Consider the following 12,838-nt stretch of genomic DNA (forward strand, 5'->3'; position numbering starts at 1 on the left):
TTGTAATCTGAAATTGATTATGTATCCTAGCAGTACTTCATGTAGAGGGGTTGAGAAGCAGTGCTCTGTCCACGTTGCCTCCAATTAACCATTTTCATGTTGTTCTCTCTCATTATCTTAAGGTGCTTGTGATATTTTTCACCAATAACATCCTCTCTCTTGTCACCTTATGGTTCCTGCGAAGGTTTTCACGGAAAAGAATCTCTCTTTGTTTCTTATCTTTTTGTCTTATGATGCACGCAAGGGTTCACTTGTAAGTCTCTTTTTTCTTTTGATCAATTGTCTACACAAAACATATTGAATCTGGTATTCTTAAAGAGTTAATTAGAAAGTCAGTTGCCAAACAAAACCATAAACTGATCAACTACAATTTTGGAACTATTGTAACCAAATAAAAAAAATACCCTAGCTCTTATGACAAATAGAATACTAATTTTTTTGATGGTTGTGACCGAACCCGAAAGTGTTGCCAATGTATCATTTCAGAATCAGGATGAGTGTAGTTCAAACTTTCAAAGAGAGGACTTTTTTTTATTGATTGATTTTTTTGTTTCCTTGGAACGAGGGGCCTTTTTCTTCCCAAGCATAAAATGCAAACCGTCGTTTGTCACTGTATACTAAAATTCAATGTTCCTTTGGACAACACTTCCTTGATAAGATATGGACCTTGCCAATTTGGAACAAACTTTCGCTTGGCCATTTTCTGGTATGGAATAATGCATTTTAAGACAAGTTGGCCTATATACCACCCCGCTATTTGAAAGATCTAGAATTAGAAAGAATCATATTTTGAAAAAATGAGAAATCTGAAATTTGACAAAGTTAAGCTAAGTATGAGTTTTGGGTCAACTACAAATGAACATAAATCGCAGCACCGGATAAGTTAGGTGTGCTACAAGATACCGTAGAAAATATCTTTCAATTATCTTTCCAACGCCACCAAATTTGCTCATTTTCGAGTTTGTATGAGGGAGATATGCCTATTTGAAGTCGGGCAGTCTAGATAAGGAAAGTCAAAACCGGGATTTTGAGGGGTATTATGGTCTTTTCATTACCCAATTAATTAAATCTGTTTTTAGTAAATTATTTAGGGTATAAAATGAGTTATACAGTTTACACAATAGGGAATTACTCTAGGGATTTGAGAGAAGAGAAAAGAGGAGGAAAGGAGAAGAAAAGTTCAAGATTCGTCAAGTTCTTGCAAGTTTGGTTGTGGATTTCGCCAAGGATTCAATCCTACGAGGTATGTGAGTTCGCATAGCGTTGGGTTGGTTCATCCACGCGCCAAACATGTTTATTTCAGCATGATTTTCGTCCTAAAAGATTGAGACTTTGATGTTCTTGAGTTGTGTTCTTTAATTGCTTTTGTTCTTAAATTTGGAATGAGATTGACAAGTTCTTGAGAGTTTAAGGTCGATTGTTAGAGTTGTTTTGAGTTAGATTCTTGTGTACATATACTTGGTATCTGAATCTAAAGAGAATTTGAGAAAAAGAACTGAGTTTAGGCGAATTGGGGTTAAAAAACAAAGAAGGAAAAAGTCAGGCGAATCGAGGTACAAGGTCCGCGTCACAGACCTGTTCATCAGGATTGGGGAATTCTTCTACGCATCGTGGAGCGGTCACAAACCGTTCGGTCTCAAAATTTATGTCGCGACCAAATATTTAAATTCATTGTTGCTTTGCGGATTTGCTTCTAGACAGTGATTTCTTGATTGTTTCTCTTGGTTCACTATCTAAAAACACTCCTAAATATCATGAGATCTTTCCTACCACAAATCACAATCCTTGAATCCATAAATTTAAATTCAAGGAAAGTTAAGGGTCAAGTCAAGAGAAGTTCATACAGTTTTCCAAAAGTCTTTTACAAATGTTTTAACTTAGTTTTAAGACTTCAGTTTTGAGTTGAGTAAAAAGTAAAGATTTAAATTCATTTCTTCAAAAGAGTATATCGAGACTATGTATTCCCTAAGAGTAAATGTTTTCACATTTAAACAAGAAAGGAAACTGAGATTTCCAAAAGAACATTTGATCTAGTTTTCAGTAAAGAGTAAATGCTTTCACAAAAAAATCTATCTTGGAAATCAGAATTTCCTTTCTTGCAAAACACTGAGAAATAAGTTATGTTTTTAAACATAGGATATATTATTATATTTTGGGAGTAGTATTGAGCACCGATATAGGGATAGTTCAGACAACTCCCAGCCCCCATAAACCATATAGCCATCATGGGTACAAAAGGGTCATACCTTTAAGATGATTCCTTAGTGCTTTTTAGCATAGACTAGTGGATTCACTTAGTAGTTAGGTTCTATACCCTCTGCAAGGTAAAGGACAGCCCTGGCAGCGTGAGGCAAAACATTGTATCATCATAATAGCTCTTATGTAATGGTTATCGGTTAGAGAAACTCCCACAGAAGTATTTTCTATTCTTACACAGAAGTAAAATTTATTTTTATATACATCCCAGAGTTTATATTGTATCTTTGCATACATACAGAGTTACTGTTGTATTTTGAATACACAGAGTTGTTAGCCATGTTTTAAAAACTTTTGTTTATACTGCATTCATATTATTGCTTTATATTGAAATGAGTTAAGTTGAGTTGAGTTGAGCCTAGGTATGTTGTTTCAGTTCCATTCAAGCTTATGTCTTGTCTTAGTATTCCCCTCGCATGCTCGTACAATCAATGTACTGATGCCATTTCGCCTGAATCGTTGTTATGATGCAGATACAGGAAAGAAGGATCAATATCCAGTGCTTCGTTGATCTAATTGAGCATTCAGAGTCCTGTGGTGAGCCTCCTTTCTTTCCGGAGGATCCCTATTTACATTACTTTAGTAGTTTTCAGTTGTTAGGATGATCGAGGGTCTTGTCCCAACATCCCTCTAGTTTTAGAGTCTTTATAGATAGACAGTTAATTAAATCATTTGTCACTATTTCGTTATTGGCTTGTGTTATGAGACTTGAGTTGCCATCTTGGCTAGTTGAATGTTCTTTTAAGACACTCTAAGTTTATTTCATGAGTTCATCATTTGAGACTATTTTCTTGTGTTTATGTCTTTCGCTGAGTAGTAAGTCAGGCCAAGGGTTAGTTTGTGGCCAGCAATAGGTCTAGAGTGTCAGTCCCGCCCAGGGTGTAGTCTAGGAAGTCTATGAAGCCATGTCTCTAAGGTCTTAGTTATCGGTGTGAAGTCCACCACATCAATAATTAGGAGGTTGCGACACTTAGGAACCACCCCACTTCTTTCATACTCATTTCGTGTGATAGAGTGTATCTCTATAAAAGCTTCTATCTAACTCGTGGTTGCGCGTGTCTTTCAGATCATGCCTCCACAAAGAGCTGCCGAAGCTTGTCCAGTTAGAAGAAATGCCGAACCACAGGAACAAGGGGTACCTAATGCACCAGAAGTGCAACCCCAAATAGAGGTCACCAATGTTGAGTTTTGTGAGGCCATCTGGATGTTGAGCCTAGTTGTGACCAACCAAGCTGGGCAACGAAGTGAGAATCGACAGGAAGTGGCTGACACTTCAAGTATCCATGAGTTCTTAAGCATAACTCCACTGCGCTTCACTGGTTCAAGTGTTACTGAGGATCTAAAAAACATTGTTGAGAAGCTTCAGAAGGTTTTTGAGATCATGCATGTTGCTGATACTGCGAGGGTGGAACTAGTTGCATACCAATTGAAGGGTGTCGCTAGGATCTGGTTTGATCAATGGAAGAGGAACCGAGCTGAGGGTGAACCACCTGTGAGTTGAGCTTGTTTTAAGGAGGCCTTCTTGAGGCAAAGGTGTGAAAGTTCCTCACTCTTAAGCAGGATTCTTTGAGCGTCCATGAGTATAGTTTGTAATTCAAACCCCTTTCCCGGTTTGCTCTAGAGATGGTTGTTGACATGAGGAGCAGGATGAGTTTATTCGTTGCTGGGTTGTCTCCCATGCCAAGCAAGGAAGGCAAGGCACCTATGCTAATAGGGGATATGGACATAACAAGGCTAATGATCCATGTTCAACAAGTTGAGAAGGACAAGGTGAGGGAGAGAGATGATTTTCAGAATAAGAGGGCAAAGACATCAAGTAATGAGTTCGGACAGCAGAAGAGTAATGTGAACCGGTCTTCATTCCAACAGAAACAAAAGGGACCTGCTCCATTAGCTGCTAGTGAACCTACACCAAAGAAAAAAAATGAGTACAATAGTCATAATTTCATAGCTAAACCTGTCTATTCTCAAGGTAGTATGGATGAAAGGGGTAGTAATCCTCCTGTATGTGCAAAGTGTGGTAGGAACCACTCAGGGATGTCTCATGATGGCTCCACTGGTTGCTTCAAGTGTAGCCAGAATGGTCATTTTCTGAGAGAATGTCCAAAGAACAAGTAGGGTAACGGTAATGGGGGCAATAGAGCCCAGTCTTCTACAGATGCTCCACCACAGAGAGCAGCATCTAAAGGAGCTACTTCAGTGCCAGACAGAGGAGGAAACTGTATTTATGCTATCACCAGTTGCCAAGAGCAAGAGGATTCGCCATATGTTGTCACTGGTATGATCCAAGTCTTTAACTTTGATGTTTAGGCTTTGCTAGATCCAGAAGCTAGTTTATCATTTGTAACTCCTTATGTTGCGATGTATTTTGATGTTCTTCCTGAGAAACTTATTAAACCCTGATGTGTTTCTACACCTATTGATGAGTCTATTCTAGTAGAGAGAATCTATCGTGATTGTAACATTTCTGTAAATCACAAGAGCGCCATGATTGATTTAGTTGATTTAGACATGTTAGATTTTGGTGTCATTCTAGGTAGGGACTGTCTTCATGCCTGCTATGCCTTAGTTGATTGTAGAACTCGAGTTATCAAGTTCCAGTTTACTAATGAGCCAGTTACAGAGTGGAAGAGTAGTTCAGCAGTGCCTAAGAGTCGTTTTATTTCGTACCTTAAGGCAAGAAAGTTAGTTTCCAAGGGGTATGTCTATCACTTAGTCAGAGTTAATGACTCCAGTGTTGAGATACCTTCTATTTAGTCAGTTTGGGTAGTAAAAGAGTTTCCAGAAGTCTTTCCAAATGATCTTGCTGGAGTCCCTCATGAGAGAGAGATAGACTTCGGTATAAATATCTTTTAAATACTTATCCTATATCTATTCTACCATATAGTATGGCACCAACAGAGTTAAAATAGCAGTTGAAAGATCTCCTAGAGAAAGGTTTCATTCGACCAAGTGTCTCAACATGGGGCGCTCCATTATTGATTGTGAGGAAGAATGGTACTCTTAGAATATATATAGATTACCATCAGTTGAACAAGCTTACTATCAAGAATAAGTATCCTCTTCTGAGAATTTATGATCTCTTCGATCACCTTCAGGGTGCCACTTATTTCTCTAACATAGACCTCAGATCTGGCTATTATCGGTTAAGAGTAAAGGAATGTGATATTCAAAAATAGCTTTCAGGACCTGTTATGGTCATTATGAGTCTCTAGTCATGTAGTTCTGTTGAACTAATGCACCTGCATCGTTCATGGACCTTATGAATAGAATATCCAAGTATTATTTAGATATGTTTGTTATCGTATTCATTGATGACATACTAATTTATTCGAGGAATAGGGAAGATCATGCTAGTCATCTCAAAGTAGTTCTCTAAACTCTAAAGGATAAAGATTTGTATGCTAACTTCTCTAAGTGTGAGTTTTTGCTTGATTATGTGGCATTCGTAGGCCACATTGTTTCCGGTGATGGAATTATAGTTGAGACTCAGAAAATAGAGGCAGTGCAGAATTGGCCTACACCCACATCTCCAGCTGATATTAGGAGTTTCTTGGGGTTGGTTGAATATTATAGAAGGTTTGTAGAGGGTTCTCGTCTATTTCATCCCCTTTGACCAAGTTGACTCAGAAAATAGTGAAGTTTCAATGGTCTGAAGCTTGTGAGAAAAGCTTTCAGGAATTCAAAAAATGGTTCACTGCTGCCCAAGTATTGACTTTACCAGATGGTACACAAGGCTTTGTTGTATATTGTGATGCGTCTAGAGTTTGTTTGGGTTGTGTGTTAATGAAGAATGGCAAATTTATAGCCTATGCCTCCACACAGTTGAAAGTTCACGAGAAGAACTACACAACCAATGACTTAGAGTAGGTTGTCGTAGTATTTGCTTTGAAAATATGGCGTCATTATTTATATGGTGTTAATGTAGATATATTCACTGATTACAAGAGTCTTTTATATGTGTTTAGTCAGAAAGAGCTTAATCTCAAATAGAGAAGGTGGTTAGAGTTACTCAAAGATTATGACATGAGTATTCTTTATCACCCATGTAAGGCTAGTTTTGTTGTTGATGCCTTGAGTAGATTATTTATAGGTAGTACTGCCCATTTTGAGGAAGATAAGAAAGAGTTAGCAAAAGATATGCACAGACTTGCACGATTAGGAATTCGATTAATGGATTCCATAGAAGAAGGAGTAATGGTGATGAATGGGGGGATATCATCATTAGTGTCAGAAGTGAAGGAGAAGCAAGACTAAGACCCTATTTTTCTTGAATTGAAGGAAAATGTTCATAAGAAAAAAGTAAGGGCTTTTGAACAAGGGGGAGATGGTGTATTGAGGTATCAAGGTATGTTGTGTGTACCAAGTGTGGATGAACTCCAAGAGAGAATCATGGAGGAAACTCATAGCTCTAGATATTTTGTTCATCCGGGTTTCCTAAAGAGGTATCGTGAGTTTAGAGAAGCATATTGGTGGAATAGTATGAAGTAGGGCATTGCAGGGTTTGTTGCCAAGTGTTCGAATTACCAACAGGTTAAAGTAGAGCACCAACGGCTTGGTAGTATGGGTCAAAATATAGAACTTCCGGAATGGAAGTGGGAGATGATCAATATGGATTTAATCACAGGTTTACCAACGTCTTGCAGATAGAACGACTCTATTTGGGTGATTGTAGATCGAATGACTAAATCAGCCCATTTCTTGCCGGTAAAGACTACCCATTCAGCAGAGGACTCTGCCAAGTTGTATCTTCAAGAGGTAGTTAGACTTCATGGGGTTCCAGTTTCAATTATTTTAGACAAAGGTGCACAATTTACTGCATAGTTTTGGAAGTCATTCCAGATTATCTTGGGTTCAAAGGTGAACTTATGTACTGCTTTTCATCCTCAAATGAATGGTCAAGCAGAGTGCACTATTCAGACTCTACCAGATATGTGGAGGGCACGTGTGATTGATTAAAGGGTAATTGGGATGATCACATACCTCTCATTGAGTTTTCTTATAACAACAGTTACCTTTCTAACATTCAGATGACTCTTTATGAAGCTCTTTATTGTAAAAGGTGCAGATCTCCAATTGGATGTTTTAAAGTTGGTGAAGCTGGGTTGATAGGATCAAACTTAGTTCATGAAGCTATGGAGAAAGTGAAAGTTATTCAAGAGAGGTTGAAAACAGCGTATAGTCGATAGAAATCCTACATAGATGTTAAGAGAAGGGACTTAGAGTTTGAAGTAGATTATTGGGTTTATTTGAAAGTTTCACCCATGAATTGTGTTATGAGATTTGGTAAGAAGGGGAAGCTTAGTCCATGATATATTGGTCCTTACAAAATATCCAAGAGGATTGACAATATAGTTTATGAGTTCGAGCTACCACAAGAGTTAGCAGAGGTTCATCCAGTGTTTCACATTTCTACGCTGAAAAAGTGTATGGGAGATCCTTCATTGATCATACCAACTGGGGATATTGGTATTAAGGACAACTTGTCTTATGAGGAGATTCCTGTTCAGATTCTAGACCGTCAGGTTTGCAAGTTGAGGACTATGGAAGTAGCATCAGTAAAAGTTTTTTGGAGAAATCAGTTTGTTGAGGAAGCTACTTGGGAAGCTGAGGAGGATATGAAGAATAGGTATCCACATCTCTTTGATCATGTAGAAACTTCAGACCAAGGTACTAATTCTCTTCTCAGTACTCTTTAATTGATATGCATGATGTGTTAGATTTTCTTGTTGAGTGTTAGAATTGAATATTTGACGTTACACCCTTAGCCTTCTAAGATTAATGTCATTCGATGATGAATGTTCCCAAGGGGGAGATATTGTAACACCCCACTATTTGAAAGAGGTAGAATTAGAAAGAATCAATTTTGGAAAGAATGAGAAATCTGAAATTTGACAAAGTTAAGCTAAGTATGAGTTTTGGATCAAATTCAGACGACCATAACTCTCAGCACAGGATGAGTTAGATGTTCTACAAGAAACAGTAGGAAATATCTTTGAATCAACTTTCCAACACCACCGAGTTTTCTCATTTTTGAGTTTGTATGAGGGAGATATGCCCATTTAAAGTCAGGCAGTCTAGACAAGGAAAGTCAAAATTGGGTTTTTGAGGGGTATTATGGTCTTTTCATTACCCAATTAATTAAATTCGTTTTTAGTAAATTATTTGGGGTATAAAATGAGTTATTCAGTTTACACAATTGAGAATTATGCTAGGTCTTTTAGAGAAGAGAAAAAAGGAGGAAAGGAGAGGAAAAGTTTAAGATTCATCAAGTTCTTGTGAGTTTGGTTGTGGATTCCACCAAGGATTCAATCATACGAGGTATGTGAGTTCAAATAGCGTTGGGTTCGTTCACCCACGCGCCAAACAAGTTTATTTCAATATGATTTTCATCCTAATAGATTAAGACTTTGATGTTCTTGAGTTGTGTTCTTAAATTACTTTTGTTCTTGAATGTGGAATGAGATTGAAGTGTTCTTAAGAGTTTAAGGTCGATTGTTAGAGTTGTTTTGAGCTAGATTCTTGTGTACATATACTAGGTATCTGAATCAAAAGAGAATTTGAGGAAAAGAACCGAGTTTAGGCGAATTGGGTTAGAAAATAAAGAAGGAAAAACTCGGGTGAATCTGGGTACTAGGTCCGCGACGCGGACCTGTTCCTCAGGATTGTGGAATTCTTCTTCGCGTTGCGAAGTGGTCATGGACAGTTCTGCCTCAAAATTTATTTCGCGACCAATTATTTGAATTCATTGCCGCATTGCAGACTTGCTTCTAGACAGTGATTTCTTTATCGTTTAACTTGTTTAACTTTCTAAAAACACTCCTAAACATCATGAGATCTTTCCTTTCACAAATCACAATCCTTGAATCCATAAATTCAAATTCAAGGAAAGTTAAGATCCAAGTCAAGAGAAGTTCATAGAGTTTTCCAAAAGTCTTTTACAAATGTTTGAACTAGGGGTGTCAAATGGGCGGGTTGGGTTGAAATAGGAATTGTGTTGGGTCCTAACCCGCTCAAGATTACCTTGGGCTCAAATGGGCTGAAAAATGGGTTGGGTCTTGACCCGCCCAATTTGACCCTCTTAATCTTAATAATTGTAATATATTGTTATTTAAGTTTTATTACGACAATTTGAATTTTAACTAAACAAGATTTTAAAAAAGTAGTTAGAAATGGATAGATAAATCTTAAAAGATATAAAATAGATAAGAATTCATACATTTAATATAGGAACATACATTATATCAATGCAAACTAAAAGTCTTAAAATGGGTTGAAATTGGAGATTAAATTGGGTTCAATAGGTGATTTTCTAAAAATGGGTTGATGCTTGAATCGGTTGAGATTGAACCTAATTCAAATTATCTTGAGCACAACCCATAAAATTCATGGCCTGTTACCTATAATTGGGCTCACTTTTGATACCCTTAGTTTTAACTTTGTTTTATGACTTGAGTTTTGAGTTGAGTAAAACATAAAGATTGAAGTTCATTTCTTCAAAAGAGTATATCGAGACTATGTATTCCCAAAGAGTAAATGTTTTCACATTTAAACAACAAAGGAAACTGAGATTTCCAAAACAGCCTTTAAGGTAGTTTTCAGTAAAGAGTAAATGCTTTCACAATTAAGAAAGAGAGGAAACTTTGATTTCCAAGATTGCCTTTGAGCTAAGTTTTGAGCAATTATCTCAAACCACATAAAGAAGTTATGTTTTTAAACATAAGATCTAGTATTATATTTTGGGAGTAGTATTGAGCACCAATATGGGGGAGAGTTCAAACAACTCCCAGCCCCCATAAATAATGTAGCCATCATGGGTAGAAAAGGGTCATACTTTTAAGATGATTCCTTAGTGCTCTTTAGCATATTCTAGTGGATCCACTTAGTAGTCAGGTTCTATACCCTCGGCAAGGTATAGGACGGCCCTAGTAACGTAAGGCAAAATACTATATCATCACAATAGCTCTTAAGTGATGGTTATCGATTAGAGAAACTCCCACAAAAGTATTTTGTATTCTTATATACACAGAACTAAATTGTATTTTTATATACATCCCAAATTTTATATTATACCTTTGCATACATACAGAGTTACTGTTGTATTTCGAATACACAGAGTTGTTAGCCATGTTTTAAAAACTTTTGTGTATACTGCATTCATATTATTGCTTTATATTGAAATGAGTTAAGTTGAGTCCAGGTATGTTCTTTCAGTTCCTTTCAAGCTTATGTCTTGTCTTAGTATTCCCCTCTCATGCTCGTCTATTTAATGTACTGACGCCATTTGTCCTGCATCGTTGTTATGATGCAGATATAGGTAACCAGGATCAATATCCAGTGTTTCGTTGATCTAGTTGACCATTCAGAGTCTTGCGGTGAGCCTCCTTGCTTTCTGGAGGATCCCTATTTGCATTGATTTAGTAGTTGTCAATTGTTAGGATGATCAGGCGTCTTGTCCCGACATCCCTCCCAATTTTAGAGGCTTTATAGATAGACAATTAATTATACATTTGTTACTATTTTTTTATATGCTTGTGTTTTGAGACTTGAATTGCCATCTTGGATAGTTGAATGTTCTTTTAAGACTTTCTAAGTTTATTTCATGAGTTCATGATTTGAAACTATTTTCTTGTGTTTAAGTCTTTCGCTGAGTAGTAAGTCAGGCCAAGGGTTCGCTTGGGGACAGTAATAGTTCTCGAGTGCCAATCCCGCCCAGGTGTGTAGGCTTTGGGTGTGACAAACTTCGTATCCAAGCATAGAGTTCAAGAGACCTAGGAAGTCTATGAAGCCATGTCTATAGAATCCTAGTTATCGGTGTAAAGCACGCCACATCTATAATCAGGAGGTTGTGACACTTAAGAACTACCCCACATCTTTCATTCTCATTTAGTGCGATATAGTGTATCTCTTAAAAGTTTTTTTCTAAATCATGCATGCGCGTGTCGTTCAGATCATGCATTCACAAAGAGTTGTTAGAGGTTCTCCGATTAGAAGAAATGTTAAACCACATGAAGAAAGGGTACCTAATGCACCAGAAGTTCAACCCCAAGGAGAGGTCACTAATGCTGAGTTTTGTGAGGCCATACGAATGTTGAGCCAAGTAGTGACCAACCAAGCTGGGAAACAAAGAGAGAATCAACAGGAAGTGGCTGACACTTCAACGATCCATCAGTTCTTAAGGATAAATCCACCGAGCTTCACTGGTTCAAGTGTTACTGAGGATCCAAAAAATATTGTTGAGGAGCTTCAAAATGTTTTTGAGATCATGCATGTTGCTAATGCTGATAGGGTGGAACTAGTTGTATACCAAGTGAAGGGTGTCTCTAGGATCTAGTTTGATCAATGAAAGAAGAACCGATCTAAGGGTGAACCACCTATGAGTTGGGTTTGTTTTGAGAAGGACTTCTTCGGGCATTTCTTTCGCCCGAGAACTGAGAGAAGGAAAGGTACGAGAGTTTCTCACTCTTAAGTAGGATTCTTTGAGTGTCCATGAGTACAATCTGAGGTTCACACAACTTTCCTAGTATGCTCCGGAGATGGTTGTTGACATGAGGAGTAGGATGAGTTTATTCCTTGCTGGATTGCCTCACATGTCAAGCAAGGAAGGCAAGGCACCTATTCTGATATGTGATATGGACATAACAAGGCTAATGATCCATGTGCAACAAGTTGAGGAGGTCAAGCTGAGGGATAGAGAAGAGTTTAAGAATAAGAGGGAAAAGACATTAGGGAATGAGTCCGGACAACAGAAGAGTAATATTAATTGTTCTTCCTTCCAATGGAAACAAAAGGGACCTGCTCTATCATTTACTAGTGAACATGCACCAAAGAACAAAAATGAGTACAATAGTCAGAAATTCAGAGTTAAACCTGTCTATTCTAAAGGTAGTATGGAATACGGGAGTAATAAGCCTTCTGCATGTGCTAATTATGGTAGGAACCATTCAGGGATGTTCTTGATGGCTCCACTGGTTGCTTCAAGTGTGACAAGGACGGTCATTTTATGAAAGAATGTCCAAAGAACATGCAGGGTAACGGTAATGGGGGCAATAAAGCCCAGTCTTCTTCAGTTGCTCTACCAGACATAATTGCATATAGATGAGCTACTTCAGGGGCAGACAGAGGAGGAAACTCAAGTTATCAAGGCCTGTTATGCCTCAGTTAATTGTATGGATTCGCTTTATGCCTGTTATGCCTCAGTTAATTGTAGAACTCGAGTTATCAAGGCCCAATTTCCTAATGAGCCAGTTACAGAGTGGAAGAGTACTTTAGCAGTGCCTAAGGGTCATTTTGTTTCATCCCTTAAGGCAGGAAAGTTAGTCTCCAATGGGTGTGTCTATCACTTTGTTAGATTAAATGACTCTAGTGTTGAGATACCTCATATTCAGTCAGTTTCGGTAGTAAAAGAGTTTCCAGAAGTCTTTCCAAATGATCTTCCTAGAGTCCCTCTTGAGAGAAAGATAGACTTCGGTATAAATATCTTTTAAATACTTATCCTATATCTATTCCACCATATAGGATGGCACCAACAGAGTTAAAAGAGTTAAAAGAGAAGTTGAAAGATCTCCTAGAGCAAGGTTTC

Source organism: Solanum verrucosum, unplaced genomic scaffold, assembly GCF_900185275.1.
Source record: "Solanum verrucosum unplaced genomic scaffold, falcon-dt-bn FXZP01000299.1, whole genome shotgun sequence".
Classification (NCBI taxonomy): domain Eukaryota; kingdom Viridiplantae; phylum Streptophyta; class Magnoliopsida; order Solanales; family Solanaceae; genus Solanum; species Solanum verrucosum.